This window comes from Phascolarctos cinereus, unplaced genomic scaffold (genome assembly GCF_003287225.1).
Source record: "Phascolarctos cinereus isolate Bilbo 61053 unplaced genomic scaffold, phaCin_HiC Scaffold_7;HRSCAF=346, whole genome shotgun sequence".
Taxonomy (NCBI): domain Eukaryota; kingdom Metazoa; phylum Chordata; class Mammalia; order Diprotodontia; family Phascolarctidae; genus Phascolarctos; species Phascolarctos cinereus.
Genome location: NW_027556180.1, coordinates 80985035 through 81012985, shown reverse-complemented (window position 1 = coordinate 81012985; position 27951 = coordinate 80985035). Strand labels below are relative to the sequence as shown.

The 27951-nt window shown below is 38.0% G+C and overlaps 1 protein-coding gene across 1 annotated transcript in view; it reads left to right on the top strand.

The window, feature by feature from the left end:
• The first annotated feature begins 2340 nt into the window (after positions 1-2340).
• ZDBF2 (zinc finger DBF-type containing 2) overlaps positions 2341-27951 on the top strand; it is a 72273-nt gene continuing 46662 nt past the window's right edge. Inside the window, 5 exon segments of the mRNA XM_078147467.1 lie at positions 2341-2813; positions 11202-11242; positions 11612-11666; positions 24238-24362; positions 25374-25460. The gene's annotated coding sequence lies outside the window, so the exon portion shown is untranslated.

Here is a 27951-nt window from a genome sequence, read left to right as displayed (position 1 = left end):
TTTAACCTTTGAATATTACTAATGGATTTTATGTTGAATGTTTATAAAACGTAACTTACCTATAGGTCTTTTCTTTTGTTAACATATCCATATGATCTTTTAAAAAATTAACACTTTAAAAATGAATTTTATTGTAAGTCAGATACAGAGAAAGTATGGATCATTTTCAGGGTTGGAAATCAGCAAGATAAGGCTGTAATATTACAAATAAGGAATTAAACAGGAGAAATGGGATAAATAATGTCATTAAAATGCATCAGTGGTTAAAAAAAAGATGGGCTTGTCACATAACAAGAAAAATGGACAACTGATGTACAGCTTATATGCTTTTCTGACTTCTGCCCAACATACAGAGAATGAAAGGAAGGCTCCCAATACATTGAATGAATCTCTTTTGTAAAAAATGTTTGGGAGGTGGCAACTAAAAAAACATGCAGTTGCAAAGCTATTAGTTATCTGAGAGGTGATAAGGGCTTCAATTAAAAACTAAGCACTATGAATGGAAAAAAGGAGAAGGATGGGAGAGATGCTTATTAGTTCTGAGGAATGTAGGTGAAAAGAGGGAGAGGAAAAAGTCAAAGATGAAGAGGAACTGCTGAGCATGGGTGATGATAGCAAACAAAACTAGGGAAATTTGGGTGGGAAAAAGATGACGATTTTAGCTTGGGATATGTTTAGTATGGCATAGCTGGGTAATGTATAGGAAGTAGTCGGATATGTACAATTGAGTTTGTGAAACATTAGTGCCGGATATAGAGATTTTGGAATTGTTTCTGTAAAATTGAACTCATGAGAGGGATAAAAAGAGAACTCAGTTCAGAGTTTCATGCTACCACTTTCAGAATACTAGTTTGGCAGGACAGACTGCTGGTTTGACCTAATATATGCTAGGTGACATTCTTATATTTTCATGTGGCAGTATCAGAAAAAATATGATTATTCATGAATACAGGAATAAATGGGGCTGAAACATTTATTTCTAAATAAGGGCAAAATTTCTGTTGTTTTACTCACAGGTAGAAAAATTCGGAAGAAAGGTATCAGGTTAAAAGACTAGTAAGTTGGCAGCAGGAGGCACCCTTGTTTAGTGGATAGAGCTGTCCACAAAGTGAAGAAGCCAGGTGCAGATCCCATCTCTGATACAAAGTAGTTTCAGGAACTTTCGGCACTTTTTAAGACTTAAAGTTGTAGAAAAGATGCAGACCTGCAGTGGAAAGAAATTCCTTTACCACAGAAATCACAGCTCTAGTTTCTATCTTTACCTGGTAGCATTATACTCTAGGTGTTTATAAATATAACACCTCAAAACAACAGTGGTTACTTGGGAAAGAGAGCAAAGGACACCAGGAGGCAGTAGGACCCTGCAGAAAAGAGATGATGATATTAAAAAGATTGTAGGAAAGTGAAAAAATAGAACAAATCAAAAAAGTCCATTATGTTCTTTAATGAATGGAAGTGTTACTCATCTGAGCTGATTAAAATAAACTTCTGACAGATAAATATCAATAGCCGACGTGCAATTTAGCAATTTCTACAAGGAATATTAATATTACTCATCTCTTAGTGGTCAAAATTTCGAATTAGTTGTTTCATAGGTACTTATGAGAGGGTTATTTGAGCCCGCAGGGCCAGGTCTCAAGTGAATTAAAAAAAAAACTATTTGGCAAGCATCTGCTAATTATAAGGTGCTTAATGCTAGGCCCCGGGGATATAAAGCTGTACACTAATGACAAAGTAGCAACATGATTAGCTGCACATGAGCGGTTGGAGGGAATAGTCTGAGATTTGATAGGGATTACCTATAGGTAGGATAGGGAGAAATCAAAAGAGGTAGCACCTCCACGACATATAGCAGTGACCTAAATGTTGCTTGCTTTTGTTAATAATAGCTAGCATTTATATAGTGCTTTAAGATTTGCAGAGCATTATATGCATATTATCTCATTTCCTCCTAACAATCCTTCCAAGTAGGTGCTATTGTTATCCCCATTTTATAGACGAGGGTGGGCTATTATCATCCCGGTTTTATAGATGAGGCAGTCTAAGTGGCTTGCTGAGGGTCACCCAGGTGGGTCTTCCTGACTCCAGAGGTCCAGCGCCCTAGCTGCCTTACTAATAGTATGACGCTAAAAAGATGTTCGCAAATGACGTCACAGGTTCGCCTCCTTTTGGGTCTGGAGTTGCAGTCAGGAGAACCTTGGTTCTAGCTGCGTCTAGGGCTCGTTTTTCTCACGGTAACCGGACTTCGGGGGCGCGTGCGTGTCTGTGCGTGTGGTGGGGGGCGGATTCTCAGGTCCCTCTCTGGGCCTGCCCTCTTTCGTCAGTGCATTGCGGGGGTGGGTACAGCCACCTGAGGGAGCGGGGGCCGATCCCTGCAAGCTCTGCATCCTCGATGCTGATACAGAGCGGGGCCAGAACGGTCTGTGGGCGCAGCGGGGGGCCGCCTGGCTGGAGGCCCCGCCGAGAAGCGAGCGGCGGCGCGGCTGGGGGTGGGGTCAGCCGGCCGAGGGCGCCCAATCCCGAGTGGGCCGTCAAGGCCGCCGCCGCCGCCGATCCCCAGGCCCAGCCCGGGTGAGCGTGCCGGACGGCGGCAACGCTGCCTCCTTCCTTACCCTGGGGAGCGTTCGGGCTCGCGCGAGCCGACCACGGCTTCTCTCCCCCTTCCCCTCCCGCCCCTCTCCTAGCTTAGTCCAGGCACTCCCCGCCTCACTGACCCCGGAAAAGGAAAAGAGAAGGCCCCCCCTCAACCCCCCCACTCCTCAAGCTCCGACCCCACTGCGGCCCGGAAGGAGTCCGCGAGGGACTCGGCTGAGGTGAGTGTCGGGGAGGGGGAGGGGATGAGTAAAAGACAGGGGCCCAAGTCCCCCCCCCTATTCCGCGCGGGGGCCCCTAGGCGGCCGCGGAATGTCCCTGGCCATCGCCTGGGAAGGGGCCCAGGGGCCCGAGGCACTCCAGGGCGCGGCTCCGAGCGGGCGGCCGCAGACAATCCGCTCCGCCCGACGGGGGGCGCGCGGCCGCCCCTGAGCGCGCGCCGCCCAAGGGGCGGGGCCTGGTCTGCTCTCGAGGCCCGGGAGGAAGCGACTGCCTGGCTTCGGTTTGTTCTGGCTTCTGGTCCCACGTGTAGGGCGCGGGTTCCGGGCCTCCTCCGACTCGCCGGCCCTTTGCATCGACTACCCCACCTCTACTTCAATCCCTGCCCCGGCCTCACGCCGCCTGGCGGCTCTTCTCCAAACGAGGCTCGCGCCTGCGTGGGGAGAAGGGAGGGAAGAAGGGAGAGAGAGGGCCGATAGAAGCGCCGCTGTCTCCCCCCCCCCACCCGCCGCGGTCCCGCCCCTCCTGGCCCCCTGACACCTGCCGGTGTACTCAGCGCTCCGCCTAGGCTTTGGGGAGAGGAGGCGGGGAAGGCCCGGAGCGTCTCACGCCCCTCCTCCCCCTCAGTTCTCCCGGAGAGACTACGCAGCCTTCGGGGGTTGGGGCCGGAGCACTTGGGTGCCGTCCCTGTCTCCGCCACTTAGCCGCGTGGGCCACCTAGGGCCACCTTCATGTACTTCCTCCCATCTGAAAAAGGATCGGGTTGGGCCCGACGGTCCACAATCCTAAAATTTACCCTTTGCTCTTCTTTTCTCTGAGGACGAAGTCGAATCCTTCCTTCCTTCCCCCTGTCACCAGGTGGAGTCTTCATTCCATTAGTCGCCCCTTTTTGTCTTTTGAATTTTTCCGTTTTCTCTCTCTCCTCTGGCTCTTTAGGGCACAGGTTTCCTCTAGCCTTTAAAAACAAACAACTAAAAAAGTGTCTCCACTCTTGTTACCTCCCAAAATGCATCTCCATCTCTCCTCTTCACTCCCTCCTCCGACCCCCCCCAATAGTCTTTAACTTCCTTGTCACCCACCTGCAATCTTTTCCCAGCGCTTTACTGAAAATGTTTTTACAGGTGGCCCAAAACCTATTACGAACAAATCTCAAGGGGTTTTTCTCCCCTTGGCCCTTGATCCTTTAACATCTTGACACTGTGGACCATTACTTCTTCCTTGTAATTCTTCTCTTGGTTTTCTTTCTGCACTGTGCTGTTTCTTCTGTTTTTGTTTTTTGGCTGGGCAATGGGGTTAAGTGACTTGCCCAGGGTCACACAGCTAGTAAGTGTTATATGTGTGAGGCCGCATTTGAACTCAGGCCCTCCTGAATCCAGGGCCGGTGCTCTATCCACTGCGCCACCCAGCTGCCCCCATTTTTTTTAAAGCTTTTTATTGTCTTTTGTTTTTATGACAGTCATTTCCCCTTAAATCTTTTTCTCTCCTCCTTTCTCCGTTGAATTCTTCCTTGTAACACAACCAGACTGCATTTGACAGCTTAATGAACATTTTGTATTCCTAGTCTCTCACCTCCCAACTGAGTTGAGAGAAGTTTTTCATCATCAGTTCTCTGGAACCTTCTCTTATTACTTTTATTAATTTAAATTTTGTTTATTGATAGCTTTATTTTCACATATTTCCCTTATCCTTTCCCCAACGCAGAGAGCAATCCCTTAGAAGAAAGATTAAAAAGCAAAAAGGGGGGAAAAAGCAGTTTTACAAATCTAACACAACAACCAAGTGTTCATTCCATAGAACATTCCTTCAGATGTTCTGGGTTCCATACCAATATGCTTTCACTTCGGCAAAGAAAAGGGGAGAGAAGCACATTTTCTCATCTGTTCTTTAAGGTGAAGTACGATCATAATCACATAGTATTTGGTGTCACTTTAGGGGGCTTATTGTTTTCATTTCGTGAAAGTCTTCCTATGCTTTTCTGAATTCTTCCTGTTTATTATTTCTTAGAGAGTAGCAATATTCCATTACATTTATATAACTTGTTTAGTTGTTAACCGGTAGATGGGCATCTACTTTGTTTCTGTTTATTTGCTTCTACAAAATGTTCTGCTATGACTCTTTTGAAATATATGGATTTTTATGTCTTTGACCTTAACCTGTATAGGGGAGGTATATGCCTAGCAGTGTGATCTTCGGGTTAAAGGATATAGATATATTTAGTCATTTCAAATAGATTTCCATGATATCTGTGATGGGATCTGGACCCCAGGAAGGAAACCCTGGACTTTCCCACCTAGCCAAATCTCTGGATTTCACCTGAGGCCATAATCCCGTCAACTGGCCTCATCACCTATGCCCAATCTCCCAGTTCTGTTACCTTTAACCTAGCCTAGCACTCCATTGTTTTACCTCCTTATGGGCCTCTCCCCCCCTTCCCACCATTAGGTTCCATTCTCTGATGTGCGGGTGGTCTAGGTTCCAGGTGTTCAGTTCCCACTCCCATCCAGATCTTCCTGAGACACCTCCTCCTAGATCCAGCCCACAGTCTTTCTGTATATAACGTCCATCTTGTCTCCATTAGAGTGCTCAGATTGCTTAAGAACCTAGCCAATAGCTCACAAATGTTCAGATTCCAGAAGAGTCTGGTCAGTGTGGCAGATCCTTAATAAAGCTTGTCTTTGACTGAAAGAAAGCTTGAGTCGAATTCTTTTGTTGTGATGTCGGGGTCCCAGCACCTCTAGACCTCATCATCTGGAACAATTTATAGCTTTAGTATATTCATTCATAGCTTTTAGAAAATGTGGGCCTATCTTTCCACTGCCCCTCCTACACTGACTTTCTATCTTTTTTGATATTTGCCAGTTTGCCGTGTATGAAGTAAAACCTCAGTTGTTCTGATTTGCATTTCTCATTATTAGTCACTTAGAACAGTCTTGCATATAGTTAATAATTTGTAATTATTTTGAGAGATGTTTGTTCAAGTCCTTTAATCACTTATCCATTGGAGATTGACCCTTTGTCTTGTATAATTGTGTTATTTGTATAATTATGTTAGTTTTCTGTGTATCTTGGTATAGGATCCCTTATTGCATGTTTAATTTAATTTGAAGATTTTTTCCTTAGTCTGTATTCATACTTTCCTTATCTTAGTTGTGTTGATTTTCTTTGTGCAAAAACTTTTAAATGACCTGCTTTATCTTTGTGATAACCCATATGTCCCATAATTGATTGAGATATTTCCCTAGTTATAACTGAATATATCTGATCCAGTTCTCTTATAATTTTTTGTGGTGTGATCTTTAGTATTCAGGTTACATATGCATTTTGCTTTTATTGTGGCATGTGGTGTGAGATGTTGGGTTACTGTAAATCACATTTTTGCCAAACTGCTTTCCAGTCTTCTCAGAAAATCTTTTCAGTTGGGAGTTTTTTGTAAAGCATTTTATGATTTATGTTCTTACATTCTGAACACTTAGTTCAGTTGTTTCTGATGCTTCCTTATCTAATCTGTTCTGTTTTTATTTTCAATTTTTTAGAAACCAGTACCAAATAGTTTTGGTAAATACTGCTGTGTAGTGTAATTTGAGATCTAAAAGTGCAATCACCTCTTCATTCCCACATTTTTTTCTCCTTTGAATTTTTTTTTGTCTAGTTATATAAAGTGTCTCTTTGGGAATTTGGTAACATGCTAAATCTGTGAATGAATTTAGATAGTATCATCATATTTTATCATATTGCTATATTCCAAACATGAACAATGAATCATCTCTCCAATTATTTGTCATTCTTTATTTCTTTAAAGATTATTTTGTAATTGCATTTGCATGTATTTTGGGAATGCATTCTCTCATTCTTTAAGAAGACAGTGTTGGGTAGTGGAAAGAAATAATTTTGGAATTAGAGAATTTAGGTTCTAATCCCAGTCTGACCACTTATTGTAATAAGTGGGAATGTCACATTATCTCTCTGGCCTTCAATTTACTAATTTGTAAATGAAGCCCCCAATGATATCTAAGGTCCCCTCTAGCTCTAAATCATACAGATTTTTTTTTATCCTTCTTAGTTTCTTTCTTTTCTGTGAACCTGGGTATTACCCCAAGGTTGTTCTTCACTCTTTTTTCTTGTCGTTTTCTCTCCCTTGGTAGTCTCATTCATTTTTGGCTTTACTTCATGCCTTTGCTTATCCCATACTCGTGATCCAGAAGTCACCCTTGACTTATCTTTTTCTTCTCCTACATGTCCATTTAGTTGCCAAGTCCTGTTTCTACCCTCATAGTATCTCACATATCTAGCCCTTTCCTCCTTTTGACTACAGGCACTATCACACTAATTCAGACCCTCACTTTAGTGTAGACTGTAGTAATAGCAACTGGTCTTGCTGCTGGAGTAACCTTCCTTCTAACACCTTGCTTTATGATCCTTCACTTGTCCGCTCAAAAGTATTCAGTTGCTTCTCATTATCTATATAATAAGTATAACATATTCATATATTATATTGAAAATAAATATAAAAAAAATAAAAATAAAAAATAATAAAAATAATAAAGCATAAATTCCTGACATTCAAGGTTCTGTCCAGTCTGCCTTCAGCCTACTTGTTCAAGTATCTCATTCTGTGTTATTTCACATGAGATGACATGTAAAAACACTTTGCAAACCTTAAAGCACTACGCTATTCTTATAGCTGGTGGTACAGTGGATAGAATGCCGGTTCTGGAATAAGGAAGTTGTTCAGTCATGTCTGACTCTTCTTGACCCCATTTGGGGTTTTCTTGGCACAGATACTGGAGTGGTTTGTCATTTCCTTCTCCAGTTCATTTTATAGATGAGGAAACTGAGGCAAACAGAATTAAGTGACTTGCCCAGAGTCACATAGCTAGTAAGTATCTGAAGCCAGATTTGAACTCAGGATTTGACTCCCAGGCCCAGCACTCCATCCACTTTACCGTCTAGCTGCCCTATATATAATAAATACTATTTTCAAAAAGCTCTTTTGAAAACTGTGGGGGAGGAGAGGAAAAAATCAGTATAACTGATCAATGTATATTAAAAGTTTGAAAATAAGTGCAGTTGGAACACTTTTGGACCTCCCATGGGAGGTGAGGCGAGGAGAGGAGTATCTTCTCATATCTCTTCTTTCAAGTCATGCTTTTTTTTTAGAGTAATTTTGTAGCATCCACTTTTGCATTGTGTGTGTGTGTGTATGTGTGTGTGTGGTTGTTTCCATTTGTATTGTTGTAGTTGTATATATTGTGTAATTGGCTCTACTTCACTATGTCAGTTCATGTAAATATTTCCATATTTCTCTGTATTCATTACATTCATCATTCTTACAACATAGTAGTATTTTAATACATTCATGTACCACAATTTGTTTTGCTCTTTCCCAATTGATGGTCATCTCCTTTGAGTTGCTATAAATATTTTATTTTATATGGGGGCTTTCTTTTTATCAGTAGCTTCCTTAGGGTATAAGCCTAGTAATGGAATCTCTAGTTCAAAGGGCATGGACATCTTAGTCACTTTATTTACATAATTCGGTATTGTTTTCCAGAATAGTTGTATTATCTCACAGCTCCACCAACAATGTATTAGTGTGCCTATCATTCCACAGTTCCTCCAACACTGATTATTACCATTTTAAAAATCATTTTTGCCAGTTTTCAGTGTGTGAGGTGAAGCCTGAGGGATGTTTTTATTTGTGTTTCTCTTATTATTGATTTGGTGTATTCTTTCATGTGGTTGTAAATACATCACAGTTCATCTTTTGAGAGCTATTTGTTCCTGTCTTTTGACCATTTACCTATTGGAGAATGGCTATTAGTCTTATATGTATTTGTTAATTATATATCTTGAATACCAAGCGTTTTTCAGAGTAATTTGATACAAAATTTTTTTTCCTATTTAGTTGCTTCCTTTCTTATCCTAGGTTCATAGATTTTTTTTCTATGCTGAAGCTTTTCAGTTTCAAGTAATCAGAGTTATCTCTTTTATCTTTTGTAATTTTCTCTGTTTATTGTTTGATTAAGAATACATCTGTTACCCATTGCTGGGAGAAGTATGTGATCTGCTTCTCTTATTATTTTTTTATATTCTGATCATAATATTAAGGTCATATATCCCTTTAGAATGTATTGTGGAATATGACATAAGTTGTTGTTCTAAGCCTAACATAAAGCCTTTCTGTTTTCTCAGCAGTTTTGTTTTCAATTAAGATTTTTTTCCCTAGATAATTTATGTTTTCCGCTTCTGAAACAGCGGTTTATTGAATTTTTTTGTTTCTGATTCTGCCTTGTCTAGTCTCTTCCATCGATCGAACTTTCTGTTTTTTAACTAATATTAGATGATTTTGATGATTGCTATATGTTTTGAGGTCTGGAAGTTCTATAGAAAAGTATTTGATTTTTGAGGGTTTGTTTTGTAACCTGCAGCTTTGCTGAAACTGTTAATTGACTCAGTATCTTTGTTGATTCCCTAGGAATTTCCAAATTATACCATCAGATTATCAGTTTAGCACAGCACCTGGCATGGAGTAGGTACTTATAAATGTTTTTTGATTTATTGATTGATAGCTTTAGCTCCTCTTTACCTATTTTTATGCCTTTAATATCTTTTTCTTACCTTAAGGCTGTTGCTAGCATTTCCATACATGTATCAAATAATGGTGGGGAGAGTGGGCCTCCTTGCTTTACTTCCATATTTTTTGGGAATAGTTCTAGTATATCCACATTGCTTAAGATATTTGCTTCTGTTTTTATCCAGATAATTTTTGTGATATTAGAAAGGTCCCTCTATGCCTACTCTTTGTAGCATTTGTAGCATAAGAGTATGTTGCACTTTGTCAAAGGCTTTTTCTTTATTTAGATGTTCATGTGGTTTTGGATGTTTTTGTTTTTAATATTATTAATGATATTGATTGTTTTCCTAATGTTGAACCATCCTTGCATCCCTGGTATAAATCCAACTCGGTTATAATGAATGATTCCTAGGATAAATTGTGGTAGTCTAACAAGTTCTTGTTTAAAATTTTTGAGTCAATATTCATTAATGGTATTGGCCTACAGTTTTCTTTATGTATTTTTATCTTTCTCTGGTTTAGGTAATTAGGACTGTATCTGGCTCATAAAGGGATTCTGGTAGAGTACTTTCTATCTTAGTTTTTGAGAATAGTTTGTAAAGTGTTGGTACTAGCTGTTCTTTAAAAGTTTGATAAATTTCTCTGGTGAATCCATCAGGACCACTTTTTTCCTTTGTCAGTTCCTTTAAAACTAGTGATATTTCCTGTTCTGAGATTGCATTATTGAGGATCTCTATCTGGCCTTCTGATAATTTGAATATTTTATATTTTTTAAGGTAGTGCTCTATTTCTTTTGTGTTTGCAATTTTTTTTTAGGAAATAATGCTATTTTCAGATGTATCCTTGACCCATATCCATGGCATTTTATTTATTTATTTATTTTGATTTATCAACAATCACTTCCATAAGCTTTTGAGTTTTAAATTTTTCTCCCCCTTCTTCCCCACCACATTCCCTAAGACAGCGCACAATCTGATATAGGCAATACATATATATTCCTATTAAACATTTTCACATTAGTGATGTTGTTAAGTAAGAATTAGAACCAATAGGGGGAACCACTAGAAAGAGGAAACAAAACAGAAGAGAAAAAAATATAGCAAATAGTATGCTTCAATCTGCATTCAGATTCCATAGTTCGTTCTTTGGATGTGGATAGCATTTTCCATCACGAGGCCTTTGGAGATGTCTTAGATCCTTGTATTGCTGGGAAGGAAGTTTATCAATATTAGTCATCGCACAACGTGGCTGTTATGGTATACAATGTTCTCCTGGTTCTGCTCACTTCACTTAGCATCAGACCAAGTCTTTTCAGATCTTTCTGAAGTCAGCCTGTTCATCATTTCTTATAGCATGATAGCATTCCATTACATTCATATACCACAGCTTGCTCAGCCATTCCCCAGTTGATGGGCATCCTCTCAATTTCCAATTCTTTGCCACCACAAAAAGAGCTGCTTTAAGTATTTTTATACATGTGCGTCCTTTTCCCATTTGTATGATCTGTTTGGGATATAGCCCTAGAAGTGCTATTGCTGGGTTGTTTGTAATTTTTTTAAACGTATAACTGTATGTAGTATGTTATGATTATTATTTTTGTTCCGATTTTGTTGTGATTTCACTTTGCTTATTGGCTTTAATTTTATTGATTTGATTTTCTGCCTGTTTTAGTCAGATTAGCCAAAGGTTAATCACTTTCATCAGACTTTCCAAAGAACTAGATTTTACTTTTATTTATCATTTCTATAGTTTTTTTCATTCCAGTTTATCTATTTCTCTTCTAATTTATAATATCCTCTTTTTATGCTTATTTTAGGTTTATTTAAGGACTGTGTTACTGGCACCCTCAAAATTTTGGTATGTTTTTCATCATTATCATTTTCTTACACATAATTATTGTTTCCCTGATTTGTGCTTTGAAATGCTCATTATTTAGGTTTTCATTGTTCAATCTCTGAGTGTCTTTTGTTTGTGGCCCCTGAACCAATGACTATTTTTGTTAAACGTTGTGTGTAAGGATGTGTTTATTATTTCTACTTTTTTTGTTTGTTTAGACTGTCTCTGTGCCAAAATACATGGTCAAAAGTAGAATATTTCATATGGTGCTAAGACATACACATATTTTTTTAAAGTCCTATTTATAAATTACCATAGGTATTTTAAGTCTAGCTTCTTTAGCAGTTTGTTCAGGTCTGTATTTTCCCTTTTGTTTTATCTTTCCATTAGATTTATCCAGAAGTGAGGGAGAGACATTGAAAACCGTCATCTTCTTGTAACTCAGGTAATATTCACAATGTGAATTTATATCCTAAGTTATTTGGACCATATGAATTTAATACTGATATTGGTTTGTTGTCTTTGGTTCCTTTCAGTGTAATGTGACTTCCTTGTTTATTCCTTTTTATGTTTTAAATGTTTGTTTTTTGCTTTGTTGGCATGATTGCAGCTACTGCTTTTTTGGGTTTACTTCATGCATAGTAATTTTTTTCAGCCCCTTATTTTTATTCTGTGTATGTTGCCAGCAGCTGGCGGTGAAGGAAAAAGGGGAAGGGGAATTGGAGAAAGAAAAGTTGGGCTAGGCAAGTCTGAGACTGATGCTCATAAGACTAGTTTATTTTCAGGTGTTACAAGATTGTATACTATAGAAAACCGTGAGAAATGTACCGTGAGAAATGATCTACAAGCGCTAATTAATAACATAATAACATAAACAATCTAAGCAGCTAAAGATCCTCATTTCCTCATAAGAAAGTAGTTTTAATGCCAAATTTCATATCTATTGTACATAAAGTTGCAACTTCTTAGTAAGCCAAATTAATTGTTTAGGAACTGTATAACACAAACAATTTCTTTTCTCAGGGCAGATGACCTTGCCCACATAGATGGTTTCTAGGAGCCTTGGCAAGTTTACAAAGCAAAGGGAATTGCCTTGTGCCCCTCACCTCACCTCCTTTTCACTCATAAGTAATTAAAAATTCTAGGTTTTAACATTAAAACAGTAACTTCAGATAACTTAATTAACAATCTGGTAATTTTCATAAGTGATAGTCAAATTGTTTTTAGCTATAAGCTGTTTTTTAATTACAGGTAAAGATGAAAATACTTGATTTTCTAATTAACAGTTATAAAACATTATAAGACAAGATTAGCAGGGCTTGATAAAGTAATTTAACTGGCTTTACACAATTTTCCTACTATCTTTTAGTTTCTTTTAGTTCACATTTTAATAACATCCAAATTATGAAAAACTGATTGACATAACTGATACAAAAGTTTACCAGTTGGAAACAATACTAGATTTTTAAAACTTGAAATAAACACATTACCAATTAAAATGAACAAAATTATCTTTTGGTTGTGTTCCAATACATAGAAACTTTTCTTTTTGATCTGAGGGAAAAAGTTCACCCTCCTTTCCTCTTTCTCGTCCTCTGTCCCGCGCACCCCAGCCCCGGCCAAGTTGGGCGCCACAACCCGGCCAAAGCTGAATATGGGAGAGGGGAAGAGAAAATTTTCCAACAGCTTATCTTTCCATCTGCATTCAAAAACTTGGCCAGAGTTCAGAATGTAAAGAGAAAGAGAATTTTTTCCTAACGGATTGTCCAAAAGTTTCCAAATCTTTTATTCTCAAACCCTCTGTTCACACTGTTCATGCACAGATTGTGCTCTTCTTCCTACCCATACTTCTCTCATTCCTGCATGCTTAAACTTTCTTGCCTTTTACCAATCATATAACCTAAATAATAAAGTATTTTTCTCTCCTTCTCTCTCCCATTCACCCACTTCTGGGAGGCAGCTGGTATTAGGGGGGGAGAAGGGGAGAAAGAAAGTGGCATTTCAGAGTCCGGCTACAGTCCCTGGAATGCTATTCTTACTGCCTAGTTGCAAAGGTTATCAGATTACATGCACGGACACTCCACTCATACTACACAGATGAACACAGAACAAATGCAGAAAAAATATAACAGGGAAAATTCAAAAGCTCAGAGGGGTTTGTTAGAAATTCCTTGCACAAATCAAGTAATACTTATTTTTATTTTTATGTTTATTTTTTCTTTTCATGGTTTTCCAGATGTTATGGAAACCGGGCAAAATTTTCCACAAGGTCTTGGAGAATGAGTTTTCTCCAGGGAGAACATGCTTTAACCAAATGAGAGGAAAGAAAGCTTGAAGGTGTTGCTCTCTATTTTTAAACTGAGTCTGACCCATTTTAAAGGAGAGCAGAGAAATCCCCCAAATAACCCTAGTGTTGTGTTTCTTTCAACATGACTGACCCTTACCTCTTCCCATCGTTGTAGTGGAACTCCGAGTCAGTAAGGTGCCGCTGTGTCTCTCTTAACCTCTTCTACTCCCCCGGGGTCTAAAACCTTCCCATCCAAGGATCGAGAGTCCCTGTTTGGGCGCCAGCTGCCAGCAGCCAGCGTGATGTGCCACAGAGCGGTGAAGAAAAAAGGGGAAGGGGAATTGGAGAGAGAAAAGTTGGCCTAGGCAAGTCTGAGACTGATGCTCGTAAGACTAGTTTATTTTCAGGTGTTACAAGATTATATACTATAGAAAACAACTTTTACCATGAGAAATGATCTAGCGCTAATTAATAGCATAAATCTAAGCAGCTAAAGATCCTCATTTTCTCATAAGAAAGCAGTTTTAATGCCAAATTTCATATCTGTTGTTTTCCCTGCCCAGTTCTTAGTATTGTATACCCAAGTCAGCCACCTGGCCTCAAGGCTGGACTTGAGTGAGAACTTAGAATCGACAAACCATAACAAACGGAGCTAGGGCAAGCATCATGGGAGCGTTTGTCTGGAGGCAAGCCTCTGAATGTAAGGACTCCTAAAGTCTGTAAGGACTTAGAGATTTTCCATAAGGACTCGGCCTCCCACAGTATGTCTTTTAAAAAATAAGAAAAATGAAACTCTTGTTACAAACATGTATAAACAAAATGAAGTTCTATATTGGCTATCCTACATTCATCTATATTTACATGTCATTCTGTACTCTTAAGTCGTTCACCTCTCTGTCAGAGGTGGACAGCATATTTCATTCCCTACTAACAATGAGCTTATGTTCTAGTGGGGGAGACAACACACACACACACACACGCACACACGCACACACAAAGCATAAGTTAAATACATATACAAAGTAATCAGATAGAAACATTTGGGCAGGGAGAGTACTAGCAGTCAGAAGATCAGGAAAGGCTTTGTGCCTATGATGGTGCCTGGGCCGCATCTGAAAGGAAGAAAGGGATTCTGAAGTAGAAGTAAATTAGGGAGTGCTTTCTGGGCATGAGAGAAAGGGCAAAGGATGGCAGTGGGAGAGAGAATGGTGAGTGAGGAATAGACAGAACCTAAATGTCCATTGAAGCTAAAACGTTAGGTTGGGGCCAGATTTTAAAGCACTTTAAAAATGTACATTTTATTCTCGGGGTAATAGGAAACCACTGGAGTTGGTTGAGTTGGTCACATGATCAGATCAGTACATAAAGAAAATTACTTTGGCAGCAGTATGTAGGACAGATTGAAGTGATGAGAAGCAAAGCAGGGAGACCATTTAGGAAACTATTGCTAAATGTTGCAGTAGGCTAGTACATATCTGTCTTTGCACTAACAGCTCTTTGTTTTGGTGATAGACACTTTTAGAGCATGTTATTGACAGTGACATAGAGGACATTTTAGTAGTAACTTTTATGAGGAAGCTATCCATTAACCGTGAAATCATGATCCGTATTTTCCAGAAGATTATGGATTAGTGTAAAATAGCTGTGGCCCCTGTAGCCTTAGTCCAAGGCTCAAGGTCATATTTGAATCCAGATGCTTTGGCTTTGAAGCCAGGGCTCCTTCCGTTATACTGTATTGCCCACCTTTGGACAAGTGTCATACTGGCACTATTTCTTGAATGGGTCTGGAATTTAGAAGTGCTTAACTGCTGCCTCTAGTCTACTTCACTTCTTCTAAAGATGTCTTTAGCTTTAGCTTTATCTCATTCTTATGTTAGAAGCTATAGGTTATATAGATAATGTGTGATTGTGCCTCATATTTTTATTTTTTTTTCTCTCGCTAACGGTAATGCCTTTATTTTCAGGAGTATCTTAGGCTCTAATGTTGTCCATTTCAGTGTGTGTATGGTGGGAAGAGAGGAGGAGATTAACACTCTGTAGAAGCTTAGTTGGTCAGGTTTTTTTTAAGTGCTACTACTAATGCCTCACTTAAAATCTTAACTTTTCATGGTTAGTAGAGGGACCACTAGAATGGTGTAAACTGTAGTCTTAATTAAGAAACCCTTTCTTTCCATTTACCTGCACCCAGGAAGGAAAATGAAAGACATTAGTCTTTCTTCCTTTCGGAATGTATTTTTGATGTACAGGGACATATTTCACGTCAAATTATGTTTATAATTCCCCAGAATAACATTTCTTAATTTGTTGCTATGAATTCTAAGACTAAACTTAACATGTATCTTTTACAATGACTTATCATTTGCCTGCTCATTATTTCATTATACGTGAATATAAAATTTAAATTAATTCCATTTGTAAAATAAAAGAAGCTTATCTAATTCTGTGCAGGGAACTACTTTGGGTACCTATTTTCTTGGCTTTCCTAATCAATTCTCTGTGGCCTGGAGCAAGTCACTTTAGTATCTTTGCCTAGTCTATAAGATGGATAGAATTACTGTTTACTTCCTATGCTTATTGAGAAAGTGAAAGAAATTATTAGTTTTTAGTGTTGCTAATTTTCGTTTTAGTCAAAGTAAGTTGCATATGAGATAAAAACACAATATGAGTATAACTTTGAAACTTAGCTAGCACTATGTTTTACTAAATGTCCAAGATTTTTCAGGTAGTATGATTCAGAGGTAGGATTTGAACCCAGCTCTTCAGAAACCTAAGCCTGCTTCCATAATGTATATAAAGATTTGACATAAGGAAGTCTACTTTGATATAGTTAGCAGAATCTGCAGGAGAATCATTCTGTGTCAGAGTCCTTTGAAATTCCGAGGCATTTTGGGATGATGGATAGGTGTATTAGCTTCACTGGGACCTCTTATTCTACTTTAAGTTAGGGGCTGGGAGAAAGGGTTCAAGGATAGAAGGAAAGACAACAATTGGCTTTAGACAAGTCAGAAAGCCTCTAGTTAGGAGCAAGTCTGTCTGAAACACTTAGGTGATTCTAGGTGCCTAAAGGCTCCAGAATGGAGTGGGGCTCCAGAGTTATTCTGGGTATCCTTACTTTAAAGGCGACTTGTTTGGGCTGGGATGGGTGGGGAAGACAGTTGGAGGAAATGGGACTTGAGATGGTCCTTGGAGGGGTTTTGGCAAATGGAGCAAAGAGGGAAGACATTTTAGGTAGGGAGAAGCTGCGGTACACGCTGTGTGTTTGAATATCAGTGAACATTTTGACGGTGCAGAGACTTCTTGTAGGGTTGATGTGTTGGGAGTAAATTGTGGGGGAGACAGTGAAGAACCATTGAAGGGTTTTGAACAAGGTTTGTGTTCGCAGGGAAGTTGTGGGTGGGGGAGGTGGGGACTGGATTGAGTAAAAAGTTAACATGTCCAAATAGAATTTATCATTGTATCCAAATTGACTCCTCTTTCCTCCTCCCCCCCACCCCCATTCACCCTGGTATTTATGCTTGAAAACTGTATTACTTTTGTTTCTCCTTTACTTCCCATATCCCAATTATGTACTAAGGCCCGTTGATTTTACCTCCACTCTTTTTCTCAGTTCCATACATTACTTTGAATTCCCATTGTCAGCACCTTAGTACAGCAGCTCATTTCCACATGCTAGGCTATTGCTTCAACCACTTACATAATGATAATAGCTAACGTTTATGTAGCGCTTTAAGTTTTGTAAAAGGCTTTCTATGTTAATTCATTTGATTTTTACAACTGCCCTTGGAGGTAAGTGCTGCTACTATTATTATTAGCTCCATTTTACAGTTGAAGAAACTGAGGCTTAGTAAGATCTAAATGACTTACCCTGGGTCTCACAGCTAATAACTGTCTGAGGCAGGATTCAAATTCAGATCTTTCTGACTTTAAGTCCTACACTCTATCTACCTAGCTGGTTCTCCTTTTTCAGTCTTCTGCTCTAGTATATTCTTTAGACTCTTCTTGTATTGACCTTTCTTTTATACCCACAGATACAATTAGTTAACTCCTCTGCTCTTAACCCCTGAACATCTTCCTATTGCCAGCCATATAAAGTGCACATACCCTCTTAGTCTGGCATGTAAGGCCTTCCACAATCTGGTATGGCCACCTTTTCACAGTACTGCCCTCTATATTCCCTGTACTCCAACCAAATTAAATTATTCAGCATCTCTTGTATGTGTTGAGTGAATTCCCACTTTTTTACCTTTGTTTATGTTATTCCCTACATTTCCCTTCCTCTGTCTCCTCCATACTCTCTATTCCTTCAAAGGCTAACTCAGATAACCTCCATGAAATTTTCCCTAAACTCCTACTTGAAATGATTTTTCCTTTCATAACCTTCCCTGATTTTGCATGACATTTTGTGCCTCAACTCAGTGAGCATATATTAAGCACCTCCTATGTTCAGGTCACAGAAATGGGAAACATTGAATTTGTATAAAACGTGAATAATGTGATGTAGCTGGAGTGTGGGGCATGTGGAGGGGAGTGGTGTATTGTTACTAATAGCAACTGATATTTGTGCAGTATTTTAAGGGTTGCAAAGCACTTTAAAGACATTATGTCATTTGGTTTTCACAATAAAACCTGTTAGGTACTGCAAATATTCAGTTTTACAGATATGGAAAGTGATAGTCAGGTTAATTAAATTACCACATAGACCAATAATGATATATATAAATAATATGTAAATATAGTAATATATCAATATATAATAAATCATAGTCTTTTTGGAAAGAAGTTTATTATTGTTAGACACAGATACACATATATACATATATGTATGTATATAGAGTGTTCTAGTGCAATTCTAAGCTTTATAAACTCAAAACTCCAAGACTTTGCAAACACCCTATATATATTTGCAGTCACAGTGTTATATCACACACACACACACACACACACACACACACACACACACACACATATCCATCATCTGTAGTACTTCTCACAGATTTCTTGAAAAGTTATTCTGTGGGTCAGCATTCACATTAAACCATGTGAATTATAGAATTTTAAAAATTGGAAGGAATTTTAAAGAAATTCAGTTTCTTATTCAGTGTAAAAATGCTTGCTTTAGTATCCCCGAGAGATAGTTATCCAGTTTTTGCTTGAATAGCTCTTTCCTGCTATTGATCCCAGTGTTGCTGTCTATAATTTTATGATGCATTGGGGTGAGATAAAAAGCAAGGAATTTATATTTTATCATAGAAGCAGAAGGGAATCACTGGAGTTCGTTGAGCACTGGAGCTCATTAAGGGGAGGACATGATCAAACCTACACTTTAAAAAAACATAAGAAGTTAAGGGCAGCTAGGTGTCTCAGTGGACAAAGCACTGGCCCTGAAGTCAGGAGGACCTGAGTTCAAATCTGGCCTCAGACCAAACACTTGACGCTTACTAGCTGTATGATCCTGGGCAAGTCGCTTACTCCCAATTGCCTAAAAAACCAAAAAACCAAAAAAAAACCCCCCATCAGTCACCTTGGTAGGTGAGTAGGGAATGGATCAGAGTGAGGAGAGATTTGAGACAGGTAGACCAATTAGAAGGCTATTCCAGTAGTCTTGTCAAGAGGTGATAAGAGCCTGAACTAGGGTTTGGACTTTGTGAGTAGAGAGAAAGGCATGTATATAAGAGATGTTGTGAAGATAGAAAGGACAAGATTTGACAGCAGATTGACTATGTGGAGTGACTGCTAGAGAAGAGCTGAGGTTGGCAATGAGGTTGTGAGCCTGGGTAACTGGGATTATGTTGTAGACATGTTCAGTCTGAGATGTCTGCAGGACATCCTGTTTTAGATGTCTCAAAAAGAAAGTTAGTGACTGTGCTGGCTCAAGAGATGGACTGCTGGGGCTGAGTATATACATCTGGGAGACATCTGTATAGAGATGATGATGGAAGTTGATGAAACTGGGGGAGATAGTATGCCTTGAGGCCGCAGGTTCCCCACCCCTGGATAGAGGGAGAAGAGAAAGGATACAGAACAGAGTCTTAGGAACATTCACAACGAGTAGATGAAGAATCAGCAAAGGAGACTGAAGAATGGTGAAACAGATCAGGGAGGAAGCAAGGTCATGAAAACCTCAGAGAAGACAAGGTGACCATCGGTGTCAGATGCTTCAGAGAGCTCAAAAATGATTAGAATTGTGAAAAGGACATAAGATTTGGCAGTTAGTCATTTAATTAGCACCTGCTATGTGCTGGGCACTGTGCTAAACACTAGAGATTCAAAGGAAGGAGGCCAAGAAAATCAAGAGGCAGAGATGAGGAGAGAGCAATTTCATGCATGTGAGACAATGAAAGAAAATGTCAGGAGATAGAGTGCCTTGTTTGAGTAACATCATGGAGGCCAGTGTCACTGGGCTGTTGAGAAAGGGAAGGATAGGATATAAAAAGACTAGAAGAGGGGGCAGGGCTTTGGATACCAAACAGGATTTTATATTTGACTCTTTTTTTGGAAAAAATAGAGAGCCACTGGAGTTTATTGACTATGGGATGGAGTGGTGGAGTGGGAGGTAGTTAGAACAGTACTTTTAGGAAACTTGCTTTGATGGTTGAGTAGTGGATGAACTGGAGAGACTTGTGTTAGGCAGACCATCCAGCAGACTATTGCAGAGTTCAAAGGTCAGTTCCACGTTGGTGGCCAGTGTCAGAGGACAGGAGGGGGCATGTATAAGAGATATTATGAAAATAAAATTAACAGGCCTTAGAGATGGGATGGTGGTGAGAGAAAATGAGGAGTTGAGGATGACACATATGTTATAAATCTACTTGCCTGGGAGGACTGTGGCATTTTCAAAGTAATAGGCAAGTTAGGAAGTGGGGAGAGTTTGGGGGAGAAAGGTTCAGTTTTAAACATGTGAGCTTGAGAGCTCCATAGTATATCCAGTTTGAGATGTCCATTAGGCAGTTGGAGATGTGAGACTGGAGGTGTTTTTTCTAGATTTCCTGGAGAAATGTCTGGATTTCTAGAAGGTTGATGATGCTTTGAATGCATCGATTGGGGAGAAAAGCTTAATACTATTGTATCAATTGCATCTGAAGTCCTGTTTTTTTTTTCTTTTTTTCCCTTTTAAACAAGTCGGTGAATCATCATAGATGCCACTGCTATTTATCTCTCTATGGAAGATTTCAACTACTCCATACCCTGCTGGGGGCTCTAAAGCAGTGTCCAATGGATAAATATCTGGTGATATAGTGAAGGTGCCTGGGTCAAATAGGCACTTGAATTTGACTGTAAATTGATTTTATATGAATTTTTTTTTGCAAGTTATGTTATTAAAAGAAAAACCAATGGCACACCCTGGAATTGCTGCTGCTGTTGTTTTTCTTTTTCTAGAATGTATTTATCTTTTTTGAGGACTGGTTTTTAAGTTTGGCCTACTAAAGATTTGTGGCAGTGAAAATGTCTTATTTCCTGCAGAAGCCCTGCTTATTTTTATATCTCTCAATCTTTTATAATACTATTTTATAAACTTTTCTGAATATTTTCTTGTGAAAAGTTATAAGAAAATCAGAAAGTTATAGAATACTCTAAAATCATGAGCTTCTGATTTTTAAAAAAACTTTTGTTAAGTATTCATTTTATTTAATTATGAAATGGTAACAATATTTCAACGAAGTGACTTTGGTCAAACTTTGTTGTTTTTTTAACTTGGTTCTTTTTTTGCTTTTAAGTAAATGAGAAAACAATCTAGGGAAATAACTATGAGTGCACATGAACAAATATTTGACATCATGTCTAAAGTCCAAAACTGCAGTGAAAAGTTCTTTAAAAGACAATATATTTGTGGTATCTTTTGTGTCATCTATTAAACTCAGCATATAAATATATCTTTTTTATTTTTTTAAGCTAAAAAATAAAAGGGAACTAGGGATTCCAAGGAAACAAAGGTAAAAAGGAAATGTTTTGTAAATAGACTACAACAACCTATACAAGGGCACAGAAATTGGAGATGGAATGTGAAATTCTAGGAACAGTTAATAAACTCAGTTTGGCCAGAACGGCAAGTGTATGAAAGAAAATAATCTAAAATAAGTCTGGAAAGATAGATAAGGGTCAGATTGTAGAGGGCTTTCAGTGTCAAGCTCAAGAGTTTATGATCCTTGAGGTTGTAGACTGGGTCATGAAAGTGGAGGCAGGACTTGGCTGCCCGTCACAAATTCAGGCAGGTCAGAGAGAACTGAATATTCTGTAGGCATCTCAAACTCAAATCTGTCTAAAACCACACAGCCCACACCCCCAAATCTACCATTCCATCACCTCCTCTGTGGTCCGACCAGATTGATCTTGCAGTTCCTCATACACAATGTTCTGTTTCCCGTCTTTGTACATGTTGTTCTCTGTGCCTTTCTTCTCCTTCTCAAGAAAGTTCCTTGAAAGTTGTCTACACTTGCTGCCTCCTCTTCCTCTGTCACCCCTCAACCTTTTGCATTCTCACTTTTGACCTCATCAATCAGCTGAAATTGCATTCCGCAGAGTTACTAGTGATCTCTTAATAGCCAGATCTGATAATCTTTTCTCACTTGCCTTCCTTCTCAGCTCAGATCTGACATGATTGATCATCTTCTCCCTTTGCATACTCTCTCAGTTTTCATGATGTTTCCTTTCCCACCTGTTAGACCATTCCTCAGTATCCTTTGCTGGTGGAGTGGCCATCTCATGTGCGCTGATGGTGGATCCTCTTCTCCCCTCTACACTTTCTCTCTTGGTAATCTCATCAGTTCCCATGGATTAGGTGACTACCAGGGTATTCATCCAGCCCCAGTATCACCCCCAAGCTTCAGTCCCAGAATACCAATTGTTTCTAGGCATTTTGAAGTGGTTGCCCTGAAGACATCTTAAACTCAACATGTCCAAAACTGAGCTAATTATCTTTCTGTATCTTTCCCCTTTCCAAACTTAACTGTTCCTATAAAAGTACCACCTTTCATCCAAGTGTCTTAGATTTATAATTCTCTTACCTTATGAATTTATTTGATTGCCAAATCTTGCTATTTCTATCTTCACAATAACTCATATTTAACCCCTTTTCTCTACTCACACAGCTACTTGTAGTTTAGGCTGTCACTGTCAGCTATTCCTTATTGCAACAGCCTCCTAATGGGTCCTTCTGCCTTAACTGTCAACCACTTTAGTTTATCTTATACACTGCTGTCCAAATAATTTTTTTTAAGTACAAATCTGAAAATATGATTACTCTTCTTAATCACCTCCAGACTTATAGTTGCTTCTAGGATTAAAATGTAAAAACTCCTCTTTTTAGCTCTTAAAGCCCTGCACAGCTGTCCTTGTCCTATCTTCCAGCTTCATTGGACATTACTCCGTGTCCGATACTTTTCAGTCCAGCCAAACTGGCCTTCTCTGTTTCTCATACGTGGTAATCCATCTCTGGTATTTGTTCCTTTTCACTGGCTGTCACTCGTGCATGGGGGCCATCTCTAGATGTCCTGCTCTTGCAAGGACAACTTATGAAGGACTTAAAAACATTGATAATTGTAATGACCAACCACAGATCTAAGGGCCAGTGATGATTCGTATTACATATCTCCAACAGGTGATGAATTTAAGGTGCAGAATGAAACAAACATTTTTGTACGTGGCCAGTGGGGAATTTGTTTGCCTTACTATTCATATTTCTTTGAAAAGTTGTTTTTCTTTTTTCCTTTTCAAAGTAGCGGGGAAGGTAGAAAGGGAAGGAAAAAAAAGTCAGTTAGTTGGACAAAAAAAGATGCACCTCAGGCACCATCTTCATGAAGCCTTTCCTGATCTCCCCAGCTGCTAGTATCCTCCTTTCTAAATTATCTTGTACTTAATTACTTTGTATATACTTGTACTTATTAACTTTCTATTTATACTGAATATATTTTATACATACTTATTATTTCCCCCATTAAAATGTAAGCTTATTTCACCTAGGAATTGTTTCATTCTTTGTAGTTATATTCCCCACTCCTAGCACAGTGCCTGAATTCACATAGTTCTTAGTTAATACTTGTTGACTGATTGAATAAAATAAAAGTAAACTAGCTTTACCTGAGAGCAAGAGGTACTCACCTATAAAATAGAATACATGAGCTTGGTGCATGAACTTTTTGGTATCAGTAAGTTCCCTCTGAATTTCATTTATTTGTCATTTTGTATGCAACACTCTGTTATACTTTCTAATATTGTGTATTGTAGTTATTTGTGATTACTTTGATGGTAGGGGTTATGTCTTATTTAAACTTTGTTTCTTTCAGTGCCTAGACTAGTGATTTTTACACAATAGACATTTAATAAATGTTGATTTATTGAATGAATGGATGGTTGCATTGTAGATGGTCAGAGTATTTTTGCTTATTTCCTGATTCTTAGCTGTGTCCTAGATGTATGAAGTTGCAATGAAGCTAGATTCTGAATAGGTGGATAGATATGGTATTTAGCTTTATAATTAACTTATGTCTTACTTTCCCAATTAACTCTTTGAAGACAAGGGCACCATGTACCATACCTTACATAATAAGTATTTAGTAAATATTTATTGATTTGTTTTTGTCTTTTATATAAAATTATCATTAAATATCTTTATAAATTTTTCATAAACATAAGGGAGACTTATGGTTAGTATACTTTTAAGAAATTTAACCTTTTTTAATGATTGCTGGAGATGTCCATAAACAATAAGTCCTGTGGTTTTCTGCATTTTTAGGTTTCCAACTCAGATGTCTGTACTGACTTGATGTCCTAAGACTGAAGAAGGCTGCAGCTTTGAAGTCTAATGTCTGATATATTTGAAATAGTCTTAATTTTGTGGGGGAAAGGGCTACTATCAAGGTTAGTGTCTAGTAATTTTCCTTTGGTTTATATTTAAGACTTATAAGGCTAAATTAGCAATTTGGGCCCTTTGTACTTATCTTTCCAACAGGTTATTGATGAAAATACCAGCACTTACCTTTCTGGTAAGAAATGTAGGTGCCTTACTGCTTCTTCTGTTTTGCATGTGAATGTAATGTAAAATTTGCATGTAAGGAAGAAAACTTCGAAACGATTCATTTTATTTTCCAGTCTGAGTCAGAGTGGATTTGTGATCTAGGGTTTTCTTTTTCTTTTCTGGTTTTAAATAGTTATAGGAAAGCTCATCTCTTCAAAGTAATGCTAGATTAAGGGAGCTCCCTTAAAAAGTTAAAGATCTTCTTTTATTAAAATAACTTATTTTTGATTAGACTATTTTGACATATATATATATATATGTGTGTATATATATATATATATATATATATATATATATACATATATTTATTTATTTTTTTTTTGGGGGGGCAATTGGGGTTAAGTGACTTACCCAGGGTCACACAGCTAGTAAGTGTCAAATGTTTGATCTGAGGTCTGAGACTCAGGTCCTCCTGACTTCAGGGCCAGTACTCTATCCACTGTGCCACCTAGCTTCCCCTTGATGTAGTTTACTTGTGTAATTTGATAACAAAGTTATCATGAGTTTTAATTTTCTTTTGGGAGTTTTAACATTGCTGGCAAGTCTCTAAGTTTTAGTGTTATTTAAAAAAAAAGAGGAAAAATTTCGGTGAATGCTATTAAGCAGATAATAAACACAGGCGTCTTACTTTCTTGTTTGTGTTTGCTCCAAAGAGAAAATGACTTTAGATTGTGGTGATTTAAAAACATTTCTATTCCACTCCATGGTGTTGTTCTGATTTTCCTGACAATATGTAAACTCTTTGAGAATAGGTACTAGTTTGGTTTTTGTCTTTGTAATCCTGTGCCTGACGTGTGCTTAATAAATGTTTGTTGATTGATTAACTTGTGATTTTTATCCCTTTTTGATCCTAGTGTGGTGCAGTGGCAAGAGTGTTGGGTTTAATCAGAGGACCTGGATTTGATTCCTGGCTTTCCCACTTATTCACTGTGTGGCTTTGGGTAAGTCATTTAAATTTTCTAGGCCTTTATTTCCTCATTTGTAAAATGTTGAGATTGGAGCTGGTGACCTCTTTAAATTGATCTTCGAATTTACGATGCTATAAAGCCTGTGATACTAGCTGGTTAAGTTTCTTGAAAGCAAGAAGTATGTCTTATTTATCTTTCTGTTCTCATGCTTAGCAAATTGCATTGCACATGGGAGCCACTTGTTGAATTTTAGATTTGAGACTAGGAAAATGTAAAATTATAAAGATGAGAACCTTAAGTGAAGATTTTTTTTTCCCCTCATGGAGTTAAAAATATTCAACAGCAACTCATTTGATTAAATGCCCTTAATTTTTCTTTTTAAAAAGAAAAAATATAAAACAAAGTTGGCAAAAACATCAATCTGCTCTTTTAGATTGTATCCTGGAGCTTTCTTTTCTAGCACTAGTGCACTTTAGAATACTTTTTAATGTTTCTGGTTTTCCCTGCACCAGTTGCTTGATGAGTAGCTCTAACAGTTACCCTCTTTAGGTACTTGTAGTTCTTTACCTGCTTCATCAGTTTGCAAATTTTCAAAAGGAAGAGAGAATAAGAACATACCATAATAGGAATATAGTGGGCAACCTTGAGTCTTAGCTATTCTTCTTCTTTTAGACAAGACTGTAACAAGACTTAAATAGTAATGGATAAATAAGCTATATTTGAAAGACAGGGAAAGAAATGTCATAATTTTCCTCATTAAGCATTGGTATTTGATAATTTGTGCCATCAGATGGTATAGGAAAAATTATTGTCAAAATATCACATTCTTGTTTATCATGCTTGTGAAAGAAAAACTTAAAAGAACTTTGAAGATTGTAATTGAGAACTCAGAAAGGTAACCAAGTAACTGAATTGTTTGATTAAAATTAGGTATGAGTCAGAAAGATAATATTTAATTTTAAAAATCTAATAATAATCATTATAGCTAACATTTATATAGTGCTTCCATGTGCCAGGCACTGTGCTGAGCTCTTTAGAGATATTATCTCATTGGATTCTCACAACAGCCTGCAAGGTGGGTTCATCCCCATTTTATAATGTCTGAGGCTGGATTTGAACTTAGGTCTTCCTCACTCCTGGCACTCTGTATACTGTGTCACTTAACTTCGGCTAATGAATATTATTTATTTTTGGTTGGACACTAAAAGATCAGTATCCATGAAAAAGAAGTTTTAGCAGAATAATAAATTTTATATTTTGCTTTTTCTTTAAGAAATTTAAAATACATGTTTTGTTTCCCAACTTAAAATTTGTTTGATATGAATTTAAAGCTCCTTCTAGCCTTTAGAATATAGGATGACTTTGGGAGCCCTGTAGGAATGAGGTAAGATGAAATCTATGTAGTAGAAGGCATGAGACAAATAGAACCTAGAGTATTCACCACTTTGGCCCTTAAAGATCCTGGTTTTCCAGGAGAGCCTAGAAATTGCAGGAAAATTTTGATCTCTCTTTGGGGGTCTTAGTCAAATATGGATAAGTTTTGAGATACTAGACTGTACCAAGGTATACCATAACCTTTTGTGTATATTATAAACCTTTGGGAGAACCTCTAGAATTCTCACATTTGTCTGGCTTCTTCTCAGCTGAACAGTCTTTTTAGGTATTAAGGCAATTCTCAGAGAATCACTGGATCCTTTACATTAAATATATGTTTATTGTAGCCTTGTAGACTGCAGTGTGGGAAAGGGACACTTCTAATTTTACTTCAGTTTTTATCGATGCCTTTAGTTTTTACCCATAGTCTTTTTCTAATGTACTGCCCCCTTCTTCCAATTTCTGCCATTGAATTCTCTCCTTTGTAATCCAGAAAAACAGTAAATCAAAACCAACTGGCGTGGCAATTGCTTCTGACAGGTATGCACCCATCATCTCTTACTCTCCTACCAAGAGAATGGATGTGTGTTTCAGCACTCGTATGGATGTGATTGGTGATTACAATTAATCAACTGCCTTTTAGTGGCCTCTGCTTTTCATAAGAAAATTCTGAATGGTTAGTTTTTTTCACCCCTTAAAAAAACCCTCAGTAATTGTAAAATAATATAAATACGTTGGCATTGCAGTTATCTGATGTAGGTAGGGAAGTTATGTTTTCTAAATAAATGAATTTCCTATATAACTGTATTTTTGTTTTCACTCTTTTTTAATGGCAGTGTTACTCAAGTAAATAACACTGTTTTTGCTTTAGTAAACAATATATTGGACATAATTTAAATTTTGCTTGATCATAATTATGATTTATCTTATATTGCATAGATACCTTCTGCCACTATTTCTACCACCTGTCTCCCATGAAAAGGTGGCCTGTCTTGCCAAGGCAGACTCTTCTATGTACTACACAAATTGTCCAGTTCCATTCTGTCTTCTTCCATAGATAGCCCCCTCTGTTATTCCTATTCTCTCAATAAATCTTCAATCTCTTCTTGTCTACTGGTTGTTTCTCTGCTGCCTACAAACACATTCATGT